Genomic DNA, 21,248 nt, shown 5'->3' on the forward strand with positions numbered 1-21,248 from the left:
CTCCATCCGTCCCACTGATTAATCCACCAGAAGAACTTGTTCGGGGTTGTTGGGGTCTAATTTGATACCCAGTTCCTTTTAATGCCTCCACCCCAGTAAATTGGATCCTTTTTCTGTTACATACATCTTGCCAACTGTTCTCCTGCCTTTGAACCCAATTTCCATCGTAGTCATCCCAAGTAAAGGTATGGGATCTCCGTTGTAGCCCTTGGTTGTATGTCCCGAGATTGCAACATGTCTTGCCATGCAGGAAAAGTTCAGAAAAGTGTTTAGCATCCACCAGAGTGTAGGGGGAACAAGAGTCGGCAAATACAGATACATGTATCTTATCAAGAGTGATATTGCATGAGGGAAAACATGTGACTTCCGTGCTCTCTTGAAGTTGGAAGAAAAATTTTGTGTCAACTCGTTATTCCTGTTCAATGGTTAAGACAGGTTTATTGCATTGTTCTCTGCAGACGCTTGCCATCTGGCCTCTTTTTCCACACTTTTGGCACACCAGTGCTCTTGCCAGGCATGCTACATTGTTTAATAAGTGGGCTGGGCTACCGCACCTGTAGCACTTGAGTTTCACTGTGGAAGATGAGATGCTACTGATTTTACTGCTGTAGTCCTTCCCGGTATCTTGTTTATTAATGACATTCACATCAGTTGGTTTATCTCAACTCTCTTTCATAGCCACGATGCAGTCAGCTGTGTGTTCAATTCCTAACACAATGTCAATTGCTTCTTTCAGGTCAGGATTTGCAACCAGTAGACTTTCCTGGATTTTGGGATTATTGGTACACCTAACCAATTGATCTCTAATAAGCGAGTCATTGAGAAATTCAAACTCACACATATTAGCTAAACCCATTAAAGCAGCAATTAATGGTTTTACTTTGTCTTTATTCCTTATACTCTCGAGAAAAACTTTTTTTCCCAAAATGCTTTTCTAGCCTGTTCACCACAACTAGATTTACATTTTCTTCTCAATCACTGTCCTCCTTATCTGATGCTGATATGTTATCATACGTTTTGCAACCTTCACTGCCGAAGTTATGAAGTAATGTGTGACGTTTTCCTAATGGGGAGAATTTTTCTCCTTCTATGGCAATAAGACAGGATTCTAGTCACCCAAACCACTGTTTCTAAGGTAAAAGGGGTTCCCCCACCTCATTTAGGAAAGGAGGTGGTTGCGACATGTTCGCGGTAACCATGGCAAAGGATAAAGGGACTAGCCCACGCACAATATATGATTGAAAAAAATTGTGCTGGGAATACCACCAACTGACCTCCTCAACAACTTACTGAAAGAAAACTCTGAGTTATATATCAATTACACATGCTGCGCCCATCAGCGATAAAAGAACTGACAGTCAGTAGCATTATGCGGAGTAATTGCTGTGCCCATCAGCAAGCGAAAGGACTGACAGGCAGTTGTCATACATGAAGAGCCTGTCAGCATTGACAAATAAGCCGGACCATACTGAAAACAGCTGTGCCTATCAGCACTCGACAATCTGACAGGTAAAAGCTGTGTAAAGGGATACACTGATGAAACTCCTCAGAAGCCGGTGAAGATTGCCCTAGTGACTCGAGACTTCTCCCACAAGCAGCCCAACTGGAGGGGCAGCATCCACAGGGACGCCCATTGTGAAGGAGGAGCTGAGGGCGGTCTTCGGAAGTCAGCGGGTATCTTCAATGTACCCCGTAGAGATCGTCATCTCCAGATCTCGTCCCATTGTAGACGGGACCACACAAACAGCAGCGAAAATCCCTGTGGGCCAAGATGCTCCAGGAGCGAGCATCTCACTTTAAAAGGCGTGCCTCGTGCTTAGGGGAAAATGCAGCAAGGGAAGCTGGGCAGCCATAGGGTGAGGCAATCACAGAAGGGCCGCGCTGTGACTGCACACCTTGAATCTGATATTGTAACGCTGTTCTAATCTCTCCTGATACTTGGTGTAAAGGAATCAAGTAACACCCCACATTGTTATTGGCCACTAGAGCCTTAAGCTATCAGCTGGGAGGGGGCTGAGCCCTTAACACTGCCTCAGCCTTTAAATTCATGCCCGCAGCCAGGATACATGTTTGATCGGAAATATCGCACCAGCAGTCCTTTTAAATGTATTCTCACACACTGTGACTTGTTAATTTGCACTATTAGAAGTATTTTAGTTGGGCCGCTTTTATGCTTGTTACCTTGAATCTGATATTGTAACCCTTTTCTAATCCCTCCTGATACTTGGTATATAGGAACCAAGTAACACCCCGCATTGTCATTGACCACTAGGAGCTTAAGCTATTAGCTGGGAGGCAGTGGAGTCCTTAACACCGCCACAGGCTTTAAATCCATGCATGTAGCCCGGACACGCCTAAGGCTAGTCCGTCTGCACCCGTCTGTATCTGGACGGGGCAAGGGGCATGCCATTATGGTCAAATATTCCCCTGCTCACTGGCAGACCTCAAAACTATGGTCCCGCAAGATAGGCAATTGCCTGACCCTCAACTTCAAAGTGAGCTGGAAGAGCTAGGCCTCTTTAATCCAGGTCTAGCACTTCATTTTGGTAAACAAAAGGAGGATTGTCAGACTTTTAGCCATACAATTCCGCCAATCCATGAGGGGCAATAACCTCATGTGGAGGAACTAAATATTATGTATCTCAACACTCGCTCTGCTGCTAAGCACCAACTGGATCCTTTTAATCTTTTGACCACTGACTCACCAGACATGTTGTTTTTGGATGAAACCTTGTTATCAGAGGAATCCACCCCTGAAATATTAGCTACACTTCCTGAAAACTACTTCCTTTGAAAAACTAATAGACCTTCAGGAAAAAGAGGGGACGGGGTGGCCGTTTCTGTCAAGAAAGGAATACCTTATACTGCCATTTCCCCATTAGATACAGCTTTAGTTGACAATCTTGTAGGCAAACTGGATTCCCCAAACAGCACATTGATATGTGTCCTTTTGTACAGACCACTATAGCGATGCCAGATTTCCCTAAAGTCTTTGCAAATAACATTGCATCTATGATGTAGACTATGACAAAGTCCTGATTTTAGGCAACCTAAACTATTGGGCAAATGAGGTGGAAGGGGGAAAGTCAGCCAGGGAACTAACAGAGTCCCTTGCTAGCTTAAATCTCATTAAACACATCCACTTCTCAGCATATCAAAGGCCATACACTCAATCAAATGTGGTCTATCAATCTCACCCTCCAGAAATTAGACTTTTACCCCTGCGTATGGTCCGACCATTATACTATCAGTTTTTCTTTGGGTGATATGTTGTTGCCTAAATCGTCGCCTCATTTAAAAGGTACTTTCAGAAATTGGAACCTCATTGATATGACATCTCTTTTGGACACACTAAACCAAGAGCAGTCCACTATTCAGGATAGCATAGATAGTTTTGAGAGGGAGATTGCTATTTGGCAACTGAATGCTATAGATATCCACTCCCCTATCCAGACTAAAACCTCCCGTATAAGGCAACATGAAGCATTTAACTGGTTCACTACTGATGTAATAATTATGAAACTCAATGTACATCAAGCCAAAAGGAAATTGCGTAAAACCGACCAATCACAGGACCATTGCGAGCCTAACAATCTATAAAAAAGGTATGCTGGAGGCAAAGAGATTATTTTTCACTAACAAAGTACTCAATTCAAACAATAGGTCAAAAGATATCTTCAGGATTGTGAAAGAGTTTCTAACCCTGGTCTTGTGACCCCCACCCATCATTGCCACACAGAAGCTTTGTAATGATCTGAATTATTTTTTTGTGGAAAAAATAAAAAAATCCAAGACTCAATAGACTCTAGCCATAGTAGTGTAGAAGACCCTCTTAACAATTCCAACTCTACCTCTCTGACCACTTTCTCTTGTCTAAATAGAAAATGTTTCTCTGATCTTCTAAACAAAGTAAAATCAGGCTCCCCCAAGGGGTATGCCTACTGCACATAATAAAATCCATCTATCTGGCTTTTCCAGACACTATCCTTGACCTCTTGAATCTTTCTCTCTTCCAAGGAATTGTGCCTTCGGTCTTCAAAGAAGCAGTGGTCATCCTGTTACAAAAAAATCAAAGCATTAACCCTCATAATCTGGATAACTACAGACCTATATCTCTCCTTCCTTTTTTCGCTGAATTATTGGAGATGTATGTAGCGAGCTGTTTTATTTCCTTCTCAGGGGTAACCACCTTTTTGGATACCCACCAAACAGATTTTTGCCTAGCACACTCCTTCAAATCTGTTATACTTTCCGTTAGAGATAATTTAAAAGGTCAGGTGGATGTGGACTGCACTCAGGCCCTGATTCTCCGTCAACCACAAATTACTCTTGGATCATATTGGTGTAGCTGGTCTTAAAGGCACTGCCTTGAATTGGTTCAGATCCTTTTTAGAGGGCCGCAAAACAATCGGTATAGCTCTCAACCTACAAGTCCAATACTGTAAACATGAGTTGTGGAGTCCCGCAAGGCTCCTCTTATTCCCAGATTCTCTTCAATGTCTATTTAAGCCCACTCATATCCAGACTCCATCAGATGAGGATTAAAATGTATAATTATGATGATGATATGCAGCTAATTGTGACCATTGAAGAGTCAATAAATCAGAGGAATTTGTTAGGAACTGAATGCTGTTCATCAAGAACTAGATGTACAGCAACCATTTAAAACTGAGGGCCCGATTAGGATCGTGGACGGACTTGAGTCTGTCCGCGACCCCTGAGGAGGAGGGAACGTCCGCAGGGGCTGCGGCGTTCCCTCCGAGCAGATTAGGATGTGACCGCCAGGGTGGCGGTCACATCCACTATCTTTAACATTGCGGTGGGTGCAGCTTCAAGCTGCACCCGCCGCAAGGTGAAAAATGCATGCATCGCATTTGCATGCACAAAGCGGCAGGTCACCGCGCGGTGTCTGCTGCTTTGTGCACGCAAATGCAGGGGGGTACCATAGGTACCCCCATGTGCACCCCTCACCCCCCCCTTCACCCAGGGGTACGCAACTGGCCCCCGAAGTGACAGTCCGTATGCTTTTCCACGGCGGGAAAGCCGCAGCGGAAAAGCATGTCTTTCCCACCATCCTATTATGGCTGGCGGTGGTTGTGGCCACTGGAATTACTAATGAGCTACCATTGTTTTCATTTAAACGGGGCAAAAATCTCCGCGACCATTTGGTTCGAGCTGCCGTGCCTCGTGTTGAAAGCCCCACTTTACCAACTATGTGGGGCCTCAACAAAACGGTGGACACTACAAATGTGGCAGCTGCCTAATGTGTGTGTCCTGTTTGAACACTAAACAATTTGTCCATGGAAACATCAAATACGATCTTCGCAGTCTGTCAAATTGCAATACGACTAATGTCGTATATGCAATTTGGTGTCCATGCGACTTAATTTATATTGGTCAAACGACACAGAAACTTAAGATACGCCTGGGACAGCACAAAAGTCGAATACGCTGCCTGACCGAAAATGCCCCCCTAGTGGCACATTATCAACAATTTAACCACACCCCTGAGGATATGAGATGGCAAGTCATCGAGGTGGTTAAGTTGCCAGAAAGGGGCGGTAGTATTTCAAACATTTTAAACAGAATTGAGTGTCGTTGGATGCTACGCTGTAATAGTATCAATCAAGGCCTGAACTCTAAGGAAGAGTGCCACTCGATTGTAACTAGTTGAATTCTGGAATATAGACTCTGATGAGTCCCTGTACAACTCTTTGCAACATTTATTTTCAGCATATGTCCTTTGGGTTTTTGTTGCAATCATGTGTAATATTTGATGACACACATTCCATTATTTTGCGGACTATGCCAGTATGCTAATAATATATGACATTCCCATTATGTATACTCTAGTGTTGCATTGATTTGCTGATATGTGTAACTAGACTTGTTCAAAGGAAAACACTTCTTTGAACTATGTATATGTTGCTAATTGTTTGGTTTGTGAGGCCCACCTTGAAAGTTTATTAATTATGCAAGATCACTGGGGGTTGGTTATTTATTTCCTATACCTATAACCCCTTTTTACTAATTTGTCAATTCGTATGGGTTGGATGTCTTATATTTTCCGTTCGAAATACTGTCATTATTATTAGTATGTGTGGCTTTAGTCAATGGAAATAATGTCGGGCTTTATTGCGGTGAGGCCTTTGTTGTAAAGTCTTCTTTTGTATTCCTGGTAATTTCCTGTTTTTAATCTGACTATGGAACATTCGTGTATTGTTTTTCAAACTTGCAAATACTAACTTCACAGGCTTTATTGCGGCACCTTTCCATGGGGCCATTCCTGATTCAACATGGCCGCCGTGTAAGTTGTTATGCCTGTGCCCGTTTTCTATTTCTTACACGCTTCCCCACTACCGGGAAGAGTAGCCTTTGGTTGGATTGGCAGAGCTGTTATCGGTCGCCTGCAACTTCGGCTGGTAAGTCGACATGATGATAATTTTCCCATCTTTGAACTATGTGGCAGTTCACGAGCCGTGCTAGAACCCGCCTTATGCTCGCGGGTCATGTTAACTGACAGGCGGCTAGGGCGTTTTGGTTTTGAAACAGCTTTGTTTCTACCTCCTTGAGGTTGATTGTAGAATGTGTATGACACATGTGCTCCGTTGATCCAACAATCGGCACACTTTATATCTATATGTAGACCCATCGGTCCCTTTCATACGCTGAGGCCACCCGTCAATCATGTAATATAACGTGGGGTATAATAATTTTTACCATCTACGTAACCCTCCTTTGACTAAACAACCGGCGCAAGAATTATTTCCCACATGCTTAGACACATCACAGGTATCCGCTCGGTGTTTTTTACACCTTAAACTATGGAGTGCTATTTAGTAAGACACTTGTCTATGGCACTGGCACCGTCAATATCGATGAATGAGTGCTATGCCCCTACCGCAATAGGTGTGCATAACCTATAAAGCAACTGTATTTATGAAAAGCTGTGAAGGCATTTGATGTTAGTTGTTGTTTGAAGCTACATCCGAGTATAATGCAGTAATAGTTGCCATTATATTCTTTTCCGTTTCAGCTGATTTATTGAGCAGACTGACAGGCATAATTAAAGTTCCTGATTTTTTGAGCTATGTTGAAACAATATTGAATATTTGGGCTCTCAGTCATTGGAGTGCTCCAAACTTGCAATTCTCAAAGTAATTGTATTACTGATTTTCTCAGTAACCATTCTAATTTCTTTTGCCTATTGGATGGGCACTAAATGGATACCTGTTTTATTTCAGGGTTGAGATCTCGTCCATTTGCAAATCTTATTCCGATTGGTTGGCTGTTTATACAGGTCATTTTTATATATTGGTCTAGTTTTGTGGTTGAGGGTAACACAAGTGGTGTGGTGTTGGTCCCCCTGTTTTCTTGACTTATGATTCTCACTAAATTTTTCTCTCTAGTCTTTTCCTTTGAAGAAGCCTACCCCCCTATATGTAACCCAAATTATGTTTTTATTACACAGAAACTGTACGCTCATAATTCCTGTCCTGAAGATGACCGCGTAGTTTTCATGCGGTTGAAACGCCGTCGACGTAATTTGTGGCTGTAATTGTTTATCTAACAATAATGTTTGTCTGTTAGCCACTAGTTTGGCATGTGATTTATATGTCTTTGTTCTGCCAACTTCTTTTTGAGCGTTATTGTCCTTTTTGAACTTTTTTATGATGAATATGTATATAATAAATTATAATGTTTTGTGAAAACTTCTTAATGTATGTATATTTAGGCTTCTTCTTTTTCATCCTCATTTTGTGTGTAACTCTAATGTTTAGTGTATAAATGTTAATTGTGATTTTGTGTTCACCTGAACCTTCTGTTAGGTGTAATTACTTACTGTCCCTGGTTCAGGGTAGTTGGACAGCCCCTGTAGTCTGTTTATGCTTTCATATTATCAACACGGGTACCGCACTTTATTAAAGTGTGGCGAAAAAAAGTGACCCAAGCTCTGCCACATTTAAAAAACTAAAAAGTTCTCCTACACAACAACTGAAAACCCAAAGCGTAAGTAAACTACTTTACTGGTGCACCTCAGCCTTGAAGGGAAGTTAGGAGGCAGTAAAGAAGGACAGTGGAGTGAGCCAATGGTAAATAGCAGGGGGGGAAAAAGTCAAGATTATTTATTACAGCAGAGTGCCACAAAGCAGAGTGATGTTTAGGGGACTAAAAAGCAGAGGGTTGTAGAGCAAAACAGAGTGGTGTGGAGCGGAGTAAAGTAGATTGGTGTTGTGTGGAGTAAAGCGCAGTGGCGTAGAGTAAAGCAGGGTGGCATAGAGTAAAGCAGGGTGGCGTAGAGCAAAGCTGAGTGGCATGGAGCAAAGCTGTGTGGCGTGGAGCAAAGCTGAGTGGCGTGGAGCAAAGCTGAGTGGCATGGAGCAAAGCTGAGTGGTGTTAAGTGGAGTAAAGCAAAGTGGCTTAAAGGAAAACAGAGTGTGTGGAGTAAAGCGTGGAGTAAAGCAGAGGGACATTAAGTGGAGTAAAGCAGAGTGACATTAAATGGCGTAAAGTAGATTGAAATTAAGGGGAGTAAAGCAGAGTTGCGTGGAGTGGTCAAGAAGAGCGGCGTTGAGTGAAGCAGAATGGCGTTGAGTGGAGTAAATCAGAGCGGAGTAAAGCAGAGTGGTATGGAGGCGGTTTAGCAATCTTATTAAAAGAAGATTATTCTTGGTCACAAGAAATAATTAATACAAAGACGGATAATTTACAATGTTTAAAGGTATCTCTTAAATCCCAAATATCACCCACTTTTTTACTACTCTTCAACATCTATGCGCCTCCCAGTAGTAACTGCGATCTGTTGTTTGAACACCTAATGGAGACCATCTCTCAAATCATTGAAGATCAACCCAACTTGCCTTATATTATAATGGGAGATATGAATGCAAAAATGTCTAACTGCGAAATAAAGAAATGGGCTCTCCTCTTAAATGAAGAATCCTTGGAAACATCACTCCCCGTACTCCCAAAAGGAATGAAATCTGATAGGAGAGGTCGCGCATTATTATCATTTCTCCCAAGAATAAACGGGACTATTTTAAATGGTAATATACATGGCGATAAACCAGCATCGTATACGAGGCAGGGTAATGGAGCTCCCTCTATCCTTGACTATTTCATATGTGGGATCGGCGAAAAAGATCGAATGAGTCAACTATCAATCACATTCAATGAGGAAAGTGACCATGCTATTCTATGTCTATCAACTGAATGGATTCTACAAGCTACTTTCCAGTATCAGCCGATATTTCATCAAACTACACTGGAAGTAAATGCAACGAGGGGCCGTATTTACTGGGGGTCAGAAAACTTGGACCATGTGAGGCTATTGGTCTCTCAAACGAATTTGTTGACTACTACATATTCAGCCGATCTTATAAAGAACTTTGACTGCATATTAAATAAGCTGAAATATGTACTACAAAGTAAGTTAGATCAAACAAAATTAAGGAAAGTAAACGAAGTAGTAATCATAAAAATTCAAACAAACCAGTTGTAAAACAAATCAACAGGCTGAGACGTGCCCAGTTTTTGAACTTCTCATCTACAAATAAAAAGAAAATTAATAGATTAAAAAATCAAATAAGACGAGAAAAAACTAAACAGAAAAAAATGAAGCAGGACACCAATTGGATTGAAATCCAAGAAGCTGCCAAACAAAAAAACCAGCGCAAATATTGGGCCCTGATTGCAATAATGACTGGAACCAAGAAAAAGTTAGAATCAACTCCTGTTACAGAAGAGGATTGGGAAATTTACCTCCGAGAGCTTTATAGTCCAAACAGGTTGATTAATAATGGCGAAGCTGAAGTACACGGTCCGGGAAAGAGTGACGAAAAAATTAATAAAACGTCGGCCGTGTCTGTCTCTAAGATCATAAGATGGGTAAAAAGTACTGGCGCATCGGGACCCGATCAGATACCTATCAAGGCATACCAAACTGACCACAAAGAATGGGGACGGCTACTTTCGCCACTATTTAATTATATAATCGATAGTGGCAAAATGCCAACCTCCTGGAAGGGGAGTATAATCATCCCGATCTACAAAAAAGGAAAAAGAAGCATTCCGGGAAACTATAGGCAAATCGCCCTCATGGATGCTGTCGGCAAGATCTTCGCTGCAGAAATATTGGACCGGTTAAAAACTTGGGCATTTTCCCTGGGTTTAATCCCTATGTTTCAGTCTGGATTTCGTCCAAACCATGCAGTGACTGACAATGTAGCTATCCTTCAAACAATTCTGGACAAATATGTATCAGGGAAAAAGCAAACCATCTATGCAGCGTTCATAGACTACTCGACGGCCTTCGATCGAGTAGACAGACCGACCCTGTGGTCAAAACTGAGAAAAATGGGCATACCAGAACAGCTACTGCTCTTAATAGTGAATCTTCACAGCGACACTTGGTGCCGTATTCAAATGGGGAGTGATAAAGGTCTATCAAGGGTAATTTTCACATCAAATGGTTTAAAACAAGGGTGCCTCTTGGCTCCAATATTATTTTCTTTGTACTTAAGTGATTTACCAAGTAACTTACAACAATGTTTAAGTACGTCGCCAAAGATAGCCAACGAGTATATTCATTCCCTGCTGTATGCGGACGACATTGTCCTGTTCGATCTAACACCATTTGGACTTCAAAATCTTCTAGACACTTTACATCAGTACTCCAAGAAAAATGTCCTAATTCCAAACATTAGTAAGACCAAAGTGGTTGCTTTCTCTAACCAAAAGAAAAGGGTGAGATATGAATGGAAGTTGGGAGGGGAGAAAGTAGAGCAGGTAAAGGAATATACTTACTTGGGCAGAATTTTTTCGCAAAATATGAGTAACAAGAGTCAAATTGATCATTTAAAAAGGAAAAGTGACCTACATGCTGGGGCATTGTCCCGCCTATATTCTGCTACTGGACATAGGCACTTTTCGGCACTGATTCAAGTTTATCGAGCGAAGATTCCGCCAGTTGTCTCATATGCTTCGGAATACATTCCTATTTATCAATGGACATATATGAACTTAATTGAAGGTAAAATACTAAAAAACTTACTGAAGTTCTCTACATCTACTCCAGTACAGGTGTTGAGACTGGAATGCAACATCACGAGTGCCTACGCTACGGCTGTAGCTAGTATCATAAGGTGGGCCTATAATCTTCTCCACTCTAAGGAAGGCACTCTCCGAAGTTTACTAAAAATCGAGACATTTAACATCGGTTCCATCAATCTCACTTTTTTAAAAAATATGCGAGAGGCTCTTCAGCTTGCTAAAATTAATGTAGAAATATTGTCTACATGGTCTCCAGCCCAACTCAAACTATTTTTAAAAAAATTCACCCCTAAATTGAGCTATGACACTGACCATTCACATTGTGTTAGTTTATCCTTGTATAAAACCTATGCAGACTCCCATGAATATAAGCAATACCTACCATATCTAGACTATACCCTCATACATGGTGCAAGACGCGCAATTATGATGCTGCGTCTAGGAATCCTTCCTGTACTAACTTTTACCTCTACCTGGAGACCAGAAAAGACAGCTTTATGTTCCTTTTGTCAGGGGGCAGTCAGAATTTGGAACATCTTCTTTTTATATGTCCTAATACAGTAATTGTGAAAGCAAGGTTATTATGTCTTATACCCATTTATCGATCATGTAGGATCGTAAACTCAAAGGACTTTTTATTAATTTGTAAAAATCCCCCAAACGAATATGTTTGCTATAAAATTTTTAAGTTTTTGAAAATTTCACTAAAAATGTATTAAATGTGAATGTATATTGTATATATTTTATTTTGTGGTCCTCAATCGAGTACCGAAACAAATAAAAATTTTTGACTTGACTTGACTTTGACTTGAGTGGTATGGAGTGGTGTGGAGTAAAGTAGTATGAAGTGGAGTAAAGTGGAGTGGAGTAAAGCAGAGTGGAGTGGAGTTGTGTGGAGTAAAGCAGAGTGATCTTGAGTGGAGTAAAGCAGATTGGAGTGGAGTAAAGCAGATTGCCGTTGAGTGGAGTAAAGAAGAGTGACGTTGAGTAGAGTGGAGTGGAGTAAAACAGAATGTAATTGAGTAGAGTGAGTGGAGTAAAGCATAGTGGTGTTGAGTGGAGTGTAATAAAGCAGAGTGGCATGGAGTAAAGCAGAGCAGTGTTGAGTGGAGTAAAGCAGAGTGGCGTTGAATGGAGTAAAGCAGAGTGGAGTTGTGTGGAGTAAAGCAGACTGGAGTGGAGTAAAGCAGAGTGGTGTTAAATGGAGTACAGCAGAGCGGCATTGAGTGGAGTACCACACCACAACACTACCCTATACCCTAAAACACTACCCCCAGCATGTCCCTCCCCCAACCCCCAGTCCGGTCCCCAAACTCAAACACTACCCTGCACTACCCCCAGCACCACCACAAACCATAAAACACTACCCTACACTACACAAACACTACAACACTACCCTAAACCCTAAAACACTACCCCAAGCACGACCCTCCCCAGACCTCCAGTCCGCTCCCCACACTCAAACACTACCCTGCATGACTCCCGAGCACTACTCTAAAACACTACCCTAATCTACACAAACACCATAACACTACCCTAAACCCCTAAACACTACCCCCAGCAAGACCCTCCCCCAACCCCCAGTCTGGTCCCTACACTCAATCACTGCCCTGCACGACCCCCCAGCACTACACTAAACCTTAAAACACTACCCTACACTACACAAACACCACAACACTACCCTAAACCCTAAAACACTACCCCCAGCACGACCCTCCCCGACCTCCAGTCCGGTCCCTACTTTAATCACTGCCCTGCACGACCCCCAGCACTACACTAAACCTTAAAACACTACTCTACACTACACAAACACCACAACACTACCCTAAACCCTAAAACACTACCCCCAGCACGACCCTCCCCGACCTCCAGTCCGGTCCCTACTTTAATCACTGCCCTGCACGACCCCCAGCACTACACTAAACCTTAAAACACTACTCTACACTACACAAACACCACAAAACTACACTAAACACTAAAACACTACCCTATACAACACAAACACCACAATAGTATATTAAATAAGCACAACAATAGTATAATAAATAAAGCACCATTAATCTACCATTCAGCATGCAGCTTGAATAGAATGTTAATAGTAGTCTGGATAAAGTCCAGTAGTATTCAATTTGTTTGTATTCACCACATGTTCTGCATTGTAAATGAAGACTATGCGATTACAAATAAGTATGTGCTTAGTATTCTGTTAGTATTTAAGAATTACCACTGAAATATCAGTAGTCTTCATGCACTCGTCTTCCCAAAAAGAATACTACTGAATACTAAAATTGGCATAAATTAGTCTTCGAGTGCTATAAAAAGACAGGTTAACCACTAAATGTACTATTCCACTTCGGTAAGGGATGAGTGACTTGCTGCACTCATTAATTTCTTTTGCGGCCTTGACGTGTGGTACTCTTCTTCCTTCTGGATTATTTTTTATGTGGATGTACTTTTTTTTGTTTTTCCATTGTCATTGCAGCGAGCCCACTCATGTGCTTCCGAGACAGTTTCCTGCCTAACCAACAACATCCTTTGCCAGTATTGGTGCCAGCATGTGGATTCTCCCAACCACAAGATGGGAGGGATGCTGCTGTGCTGTGTATTCCTTGCTCCCTGCATTTACAGTTATGGAGATACCTTCTTTCTGACTCTGAGTGTGTCCCAGCGGATGTATCCATGGTACACTTTGGACTCGTAGCAGGCCCTGGATATGTCTTCTTTGTGCAACCAGCTCCCAGGGAAATGGGGGCCACTGGGTGAATTCCTATTTAGGGAAGGGGGACCCCACAAACCTCCCTCCCTGAAGTTGAATAATAGATTATTTTAAGTCCACATTGCATCAACCATCCTGGGGATTTTTGAATTTGTGGAGTGGAACAGTATGCGTCCCTGTTTCTTTTTGTTTGTTTAAAAACAGAAAACTATTAAAGAGAATATCTCTGGTCCATAGCATCAATTTGGATGTCTTTGGCTTCTTTCGATCCTGGTGGACCATTTTCTTCAAGCCACCTGCCCTCTAATGGGGTATGTTATTTTCGGGAGCATTCTTTAGGCCCCAGAGCATCCAAGCTTCTAGAAAGGCACCTGGTTAGCAATGGATTCCAAGGCCAGTCACCAAAAGCCGTTATGGAACCATCCTGGGTTCACCCAGCATGTCCTATCTCCCAACTGCTTGATGGGGACATGAGGGAACCTAGTCCCGTGGGTCAGTTTGTGTCGAATTTCCTTATCCACCCTTGCAGGTATCAAGTAGCTTCTGTTTCCAGTTGTGGATTCTTTTGGTGTCATTGCTACCAGGTGCCAGGTCTTCACAACTGTTTCTGCAATGTGCAGGAGTTTTTCTGTGGGGGTGAAACTTTCAGGTCCCAGGCATCCCTTGCCAATCCTAGGATGCCACATCATCCTACCACTCCTTTCCCAACCCTACTGTACTGCATTCGGGCAATCCAAAATGGTGACCTCTAGTTGTCAAGAAGAATAGGTCCCTTTCGAGCCTCAACTCGACCCTTAGCTGACACAGTTGCTTGACCCTTCCCTCTCCTGTGTTGTTTTTAGAGGTTTGGGCTTCCTCCTTGATTCCAGTGAGCCTGGGCTGTCCCAGCACAGGTACTATACACAAAGCTAATTATCAGGTGCCGATTTACCCCCCCAACAAATGTTCTTACCCAGCAAGTGGGCCAATCACTGTTAATTTCCCTTTTGTGTATTGGATGCCTCTGATCCCTCTGCTGGAGAGAAGGGTGATTAGTTCTGCCCAGTAATGAGGGGTGGCAAAATCCTGGAATCTGATTATGACCTGAGCCAGATAAATGTATCAAATTCTGAAGTACCATAAGGTGTGCATGTGGAATGTTGGGAACTGGACATTTACACTTGGGTTGCATGTTTTACTTCACTTTGTTACCTTGCTGGACTCTGTAGGCCTAAATAGCAAATACCTGTACTTTAGGGCACATATTGTCTATAATGTGTAATGCAGTGAAACACCAGAGACAATAGTAAGTACTTCAGTCCTGCAGTATGAATGTTGATTCATTATTTAAGGCCTAGCCTAGGTCAGTATCAATCATTGCCTAGCCGCTTCTATGACAGGCTACTTGTGCTTAGACACCAGACTGCACACTGCAGTAATCTCACACATGTGCATAGGCTTGTGCTCCCATACTGATGTATAACCAGCCGAGATCCTCCTACCCTAGAAGCAGCAGCATCCTTATGTTCAAAGGCAGGCACATTGGGTCCAATTACAGTAAATTTACCATCAGTGAGATGCAGGTAGTTCAACTCAATCACAGTAAAATTCTAAAAAATGGGTAGTCAAATGCAAAAAATCCTGGGAAACTAAATGGGCGGAAACCAAATGCTCTACACTCCCCCTCACCTTCCACCAGTAGATTGCCATTCACTTCCCAAAGGTGAACTCTGATTAGAATCATGCAATATCATGCCTCAGACACCGCCTACTCATCTTATCTAAGCTATACAACGTGCCTGGTTGCTATGGACACTCACCCTCTGCTCTTAGCCTATGGGTCTGTTTTGTTAACTGCCGGGGTCATCCTTTATTGCATTGACTAATTACTCTGCTATGTTGAAATTATTGCTCCCAATAGCCTTCAAATCCACCTCCCCATATCCAAAGGCTCATCGTATACACTACTTATAAACAAAATGCCATCAATAGTGGTCTTCCCACACCAATTCTTCAAACCCTTCAATAAGGAAATCATTTTAGCACCTGCACCTTATGTTTGTTACACTAGAACAAACGTATTTCCTCAATTGTACACCAGAGCACCTGATTTTCTCTGAAAAGTAAGGCTCTATTCAGTATAGTTAGGTGCCAGACCCCAATGCAGCTCACCTTTCTTTTCAAGCCACTTCAACTTATATTCCCATTCTCCATTTGCAGTCAATGAGTTATTACCACAAAACCACTCCCAAAACACCCACTGACCATTTTGGGACTCAGGCACTCCACAAGAACATTAACAGTGTAATAGCCTTCTTGTACCACCAGAAACCATATATTCCAATGCTGATTTTAAGACAGAAATGAAAATCCTCAAACAAAAGCGTGGACCAACCTCCCCACCCCGAAATTCTCCATCATTGTACATATAATGAAGTCACGTCAAGATTAGAAGCCATTTTTGCATTGTGGCACGTTAAGACCAAAAGGCAAACATGTATATATTAGCAAATTAAATTAGCATATTAGAAATTGCTACCGCAAAATAACAAAATGTTAAAGTATAACACCATGTGAGTAATTACATTGTAGACAAACTCCCAATCAATGGCCGCTCAGCCCCAGAAATCCTCAATGATCCTGGCACTACAGCTCTGATTCATACTATTGGCAGCAAAAGTAATTGTGAGCTATGGGTATAGGGCTCATTGAAGCTGCCACCTTCCTCCCATCAAATGTGGATCTTTCATGTGACCAGAAGAGCCTTGCTGGCAAAAAAGTTTCAATCTAAGTCTAAAAAGGTGCTCAAGCCCAAATTCTTTGTGTACATACAAGCTGAAGCTTCCATCAAGGATATGTCATTGAGGTATTTAGGCTGGCCCTCGCCGGTGCCCCAAATATCTTCTTAGAGGTTCTTTAATAATAGGAAAGGCAAGGAAGTATATTACTATCCACTTCAGTGCCTGGTGCAAATTCCAGCTGATTGGATGAGGTTGCAAGGAGGCCCTTTGAACAGAAGTACAACAACAGATGTCTGTGTGGCTGGGAGAAAGTGGACACTACTCAAGTGACATCTGGTGGAACTGCAGAAATCCTGCTATGCTAAGTCTATGGGGTCCATCTGGAGAGATGCGCAGCAGCAGATTCACTCATGATGGACCCCAGGGCGTGGAGACGCTCCTGGAATGTACTAATTTAACATGGGGTCCATGCCTGGGCCTCAGTGACACCTACTCAGGGGTCCACAACTGGTTGGTTAATTTAATTGTTTCAGCAGAATAATAAAGCATATATTATTTTTAAAAAAAACATGTCAGATTTAGAAATGTAAAATGGTCTGTACAGGTGAAGGAATTTAAAACTGGAAGCTATCTATTCAGGGCCTTATTCACAAAGGTAATCACAGAGGTTTGTGTAAGTTTATGCTTTTTCAGTATTCATAAAACTGCGTTATAATAGTTAGTTTATGAGTTTGGAGGTGCCGTGCACATAAAAAGACATCACCCAATGCCGATCCTTGACGAAGGAATAGCAATTCAGACTGGAAGCCAGGAGAGAAAAAGAGACTACAATTAAACACAGGCACTGCACTGATTAATTTGTGGCAGCCTGGCTGTCAGTCTGATGGGTCAATGTGAAGTGATAGAAAGTCAGTACCCAGCTTCTATTTTAGCCTCACTCAAATGAGACACTCAATGTCAAGCCTGGTTCAGTTGTTGCTGCTCAATTTCTGAAAGGTATAATTAATGAGTGCAGCAAGTCACTACAACGCACTACCTTTACAATGCAGCTGTTACATCACTCAAACCTTTGCATCGCATGCCATTACAATGTATGTCACTACAACGCATGCCATTACATCATATGTCACTACAAGCATGCCATTATAACGAATTATGAGGTAAGTAACAGGGATTTTTGGAGTTTTAGGGTGGGTATGGGTTTTGGGGTACATGTATAGTAATAGTAATTTTTACCCCTACACTATCCAACACTTACCCTACTGTTGCACTCACTGGCGTGGGGATAGTAATTTTTACCCCAACACTATCCAACACTTACCCTACTGTTGCACTCACTGGGGTGGGAATAGGAATTTTTACCCCTACACTATCCAACACTTACCCTACTGTTGACTTAAAAGTACTATGCACTGTAATGGTATGCGCTGAATGGTATGCATTGTAATTTAATGCGTTGTAAATGTAGTTTGTAAAAATCATGCGTTGTAATGGATGTTGCAATGGAAAACCGTGTTGTAAAAGCATGTGTTGTAACATGCCCTATTCGACAGCAGCACCCACCAATGCTTTAAAACAAAGTAGTAATACCTCTTACAGGTTATTGAAACCCTGACACTTTGAGAGGGTTATTTCAAGCACTTCTGGAGCTGCAGTCTTTGGTTTTGTACTGCAGGGACTCATTTTGGGTGGTTCTATGGCTGTATTTTCTGGTCTGGAAATGTTTAAAGGAAGACTCTAACACATATCTTGAATGCATTTTTCAAAGGGGAGCAATCGTCAGGAATAGCACAACATATAAAAAGAAATGCATCACATTTACGACCCATAAATGGAAAATAAACAATATCAATAACATATAGATCCATGATAATATGAAGTCCTCAGGGGGACTCCTTAATAGGGAGCCCCTATCCACATTGTAGGGGCATCCTCTGCAAAGGGGCACATGAAAGGCCTCTGTACTCATTCCATGGGCCTCATATGTTAGTCCATTTGCATGGGCAACCTCTAACTTCATAGATCACCCTCTCAGCTTGCAAACACCAGTCCATGTCTCCGGCCCAATCCGCACAGCGAGGCATGAACCCCTTCCATGTTCTGGCGATGTTTCGTTTTGATACAATACAGCCCAATTAGACCCACAGTTGTTCTGTGTGGTTAAGATCAGTAGCATCCCAAACAATCAAGAGAAAAAGCGTAGGAGAGGGTTCAATCGGTTTCTGACATATTTGAAACATAGTGAACAGAATTTCTTTCCAGTAGTGTTGGAGAATCGGGCAGTCCCACCATTGATGTAGAAAAGTACCCAAGGCACCACAATTGCGGGGGCAAAGTGGGGAGGTGTTTAATACCATCTTAACTAAAACAGTGTAGATATAATAGGCTCTGTGTAGTATTTTTAGTTGTGTAAATTCAAATCGGGATCAGATAGCCACCTCCCTGGAAGATGCAAAGGCCTCCCTCCAGTCCTCATCCGGGAATTCCCCTATGTCATCCACCCATTTCATACGGATTTTGTCAAGCGGTTCCGGTAGGTTGTTTAATATCTTGTGGTAAGTTAAGGAATAGCGTTATCCGGAAGATAGTCATCCAAGAGCCTGTCCTCTAAAGGTGAGAAGACGGGAAGATCAAAACCCTTGGGGATGGCCTTAGTGAGTGTGCTACGCGCTTGCAGATAGCGAAATGTTTTACTTTTGTGCAGCTGGTATTTTGCCCGTAATTCAGAAAAATGAAACCACAGCACCTTTCACCCACAGATCCTCAACTGCGGAGAGACCAGTCAGATCCCATTTATCAAACCCATGCAATCTCGGCAACATCCCTAGATGGCAGGATTCCAGTAGCCGAGTGACTCAGGAGAGTTTGCCCTTACAGCCTAGTGCAGTTGTAGCCATGTGCCAAAGTGAGACCGTTGTGGAGGCAGGTGGGTGGGAACACAGGTAAATGCTTAGGAACACTGTATAGTGCCCTCATATAATTGCCCGCCGCCATGTTGAAGTGATCCATTCTATACACCGGTTCTGTAATGGAACAGTGGGCCCAATGATTAAAGACCACTGGTTACGAAGCCCAATAGTATGTTTTAATAGCAGGAATTGCAATCCCACAATCATACTAGCCATGCAGGAGTTTAACTAGAGCAATTCGGGAAGTGCGACCATACCATATCAATGATCGGAGTCAATTGTCAAAAAGTATTGTGGTGGGATATGGTAGAAAGCGAGGGAGTACCATCATTTTAAAGAGGGCAGCTCTATCAAGTAGGGTAAGGGGCAGTGCCCTCCAAGGCTGCACGTCGGCTCGGAGGCGATGCAGGGGAGGAAGGATGCTCTTCTTGTGGAAGACGTCCATGTCTTTTGTGACGTAAATACCAAAATATCAGAAACCTTCTGTGACTGCACTGGCCACACAGTCCCAGCGGAGCTGTGGAGGATCCCCACTAAGGACATACAGCAAGGATTTGTCCCAATTAATGGTGTATCCCGATTGCTTCCGGAAGAGAGTAAGTATATGAAGCACCGTATGTAACGAAGAACAGGGGTTGGCTAAATACAAAAGAATATAGTCGGCATAGAGGGATAGTCTATCTGAACAGTCGGGAGCCCAATTCAGCTCATAAAGAGATGGGTTCCCTCTAATGCACACCGCCAAGGGTTCTAGTTCCAGGGCGAAAAGCAGCGGCAACATGGGGCATCCCTGGCTCGTGCTCTTCCCAAGCTCAAAGGTTGCTGACCTACCACCATTAACTGAAACTCGGGACAGGGGATTGGTATATAATAGGCACACCCAGGCAATAAAGCGTGGACCGATGCCGTATCTTTCCAGAAAAGCAAATAAAAAAGGCCATTCCATCATATTGAACACCATTCTAGCGTCTATAGACACGATTACTGTGTCCTCTCGTATGGTGGAGGCCCTGTCTACCACCCCGAAGAGGCAATGGAAGTTGAGCACCGTGTTTTTTGTTGGCATAAAGCTGGATTGGTCTGGATATATTAGTTTATGAAGGTGGGGCAACAGGCAAAGGGCCAAAAGTTTAGCCAGGATTTTGACCTCTGGGTCAAAGAGAGAAATTGGTCGATATGAACACAATTGATCTCGGGGTTTCCCTTCTTTGTATATGACTGCAATATCTGCCCGACGTTGTGTCTCAGGCAAACTTCCATGTTCTATATCTCGTCATAAATTTGTATTAAGTATGGAGCTAAAGCCGAGGAGACCGTTTTATATAACTCAATTGGGAGGCCACTAGGTCGCTTGGCTCTCCCAGAAAACAATGCTCTGATAGCTTTGGACACCTCCTCATAGTCAAAAGGAGTGTCAAGATCTGTCACATCCTGAGGGTCTAACCTTGGTAGGGGGAGGGTAGAGAGAAGGTTGGCGGCCTCCTCCTGTGTAGACGTAGGAGTAGGGATGAAAAGACGCTCAAAATCATTGGTGAATATCTGTGCAATTCCATCCCAGTCACTTCGTTTCTCTCTGTCTGGGGCAACAATTTCAGAGACCCATCTATTGGCAGCTTCTCTCTTGTCTAATCATGCCAACAATTTACTGGTCCTGTCTCCTTTTTCGTAAACCCAATATTGAGTAGAAGGATAGTGCACCTGGGCTGCCTCCCTATCTATATCTTGATATTCCTTTTGCTTCACTGCAAGTGTATGAGAAGTGATCATGGAGGGAGACGCAATAGTGTCACATTCAAGATTAGCTATTTTCAATTCCATATCCTCTAACAGCCTACGTTTCTCCCTCCGATG

This window comes from Lissotriton vulgaris, chromosome 9 (assembly GCF_964263255.1).
Source record: "Lissotriton vulgaris chromosome 9, aLisVul1.2, whole genome shotgun sequence".
Taxonomy (NCBI): Eukaryota; Metazoa; Chordata; class Amphibia; order Caudata; family Salamandridae; genus Lissotriton; species Lissotriton vulgaris.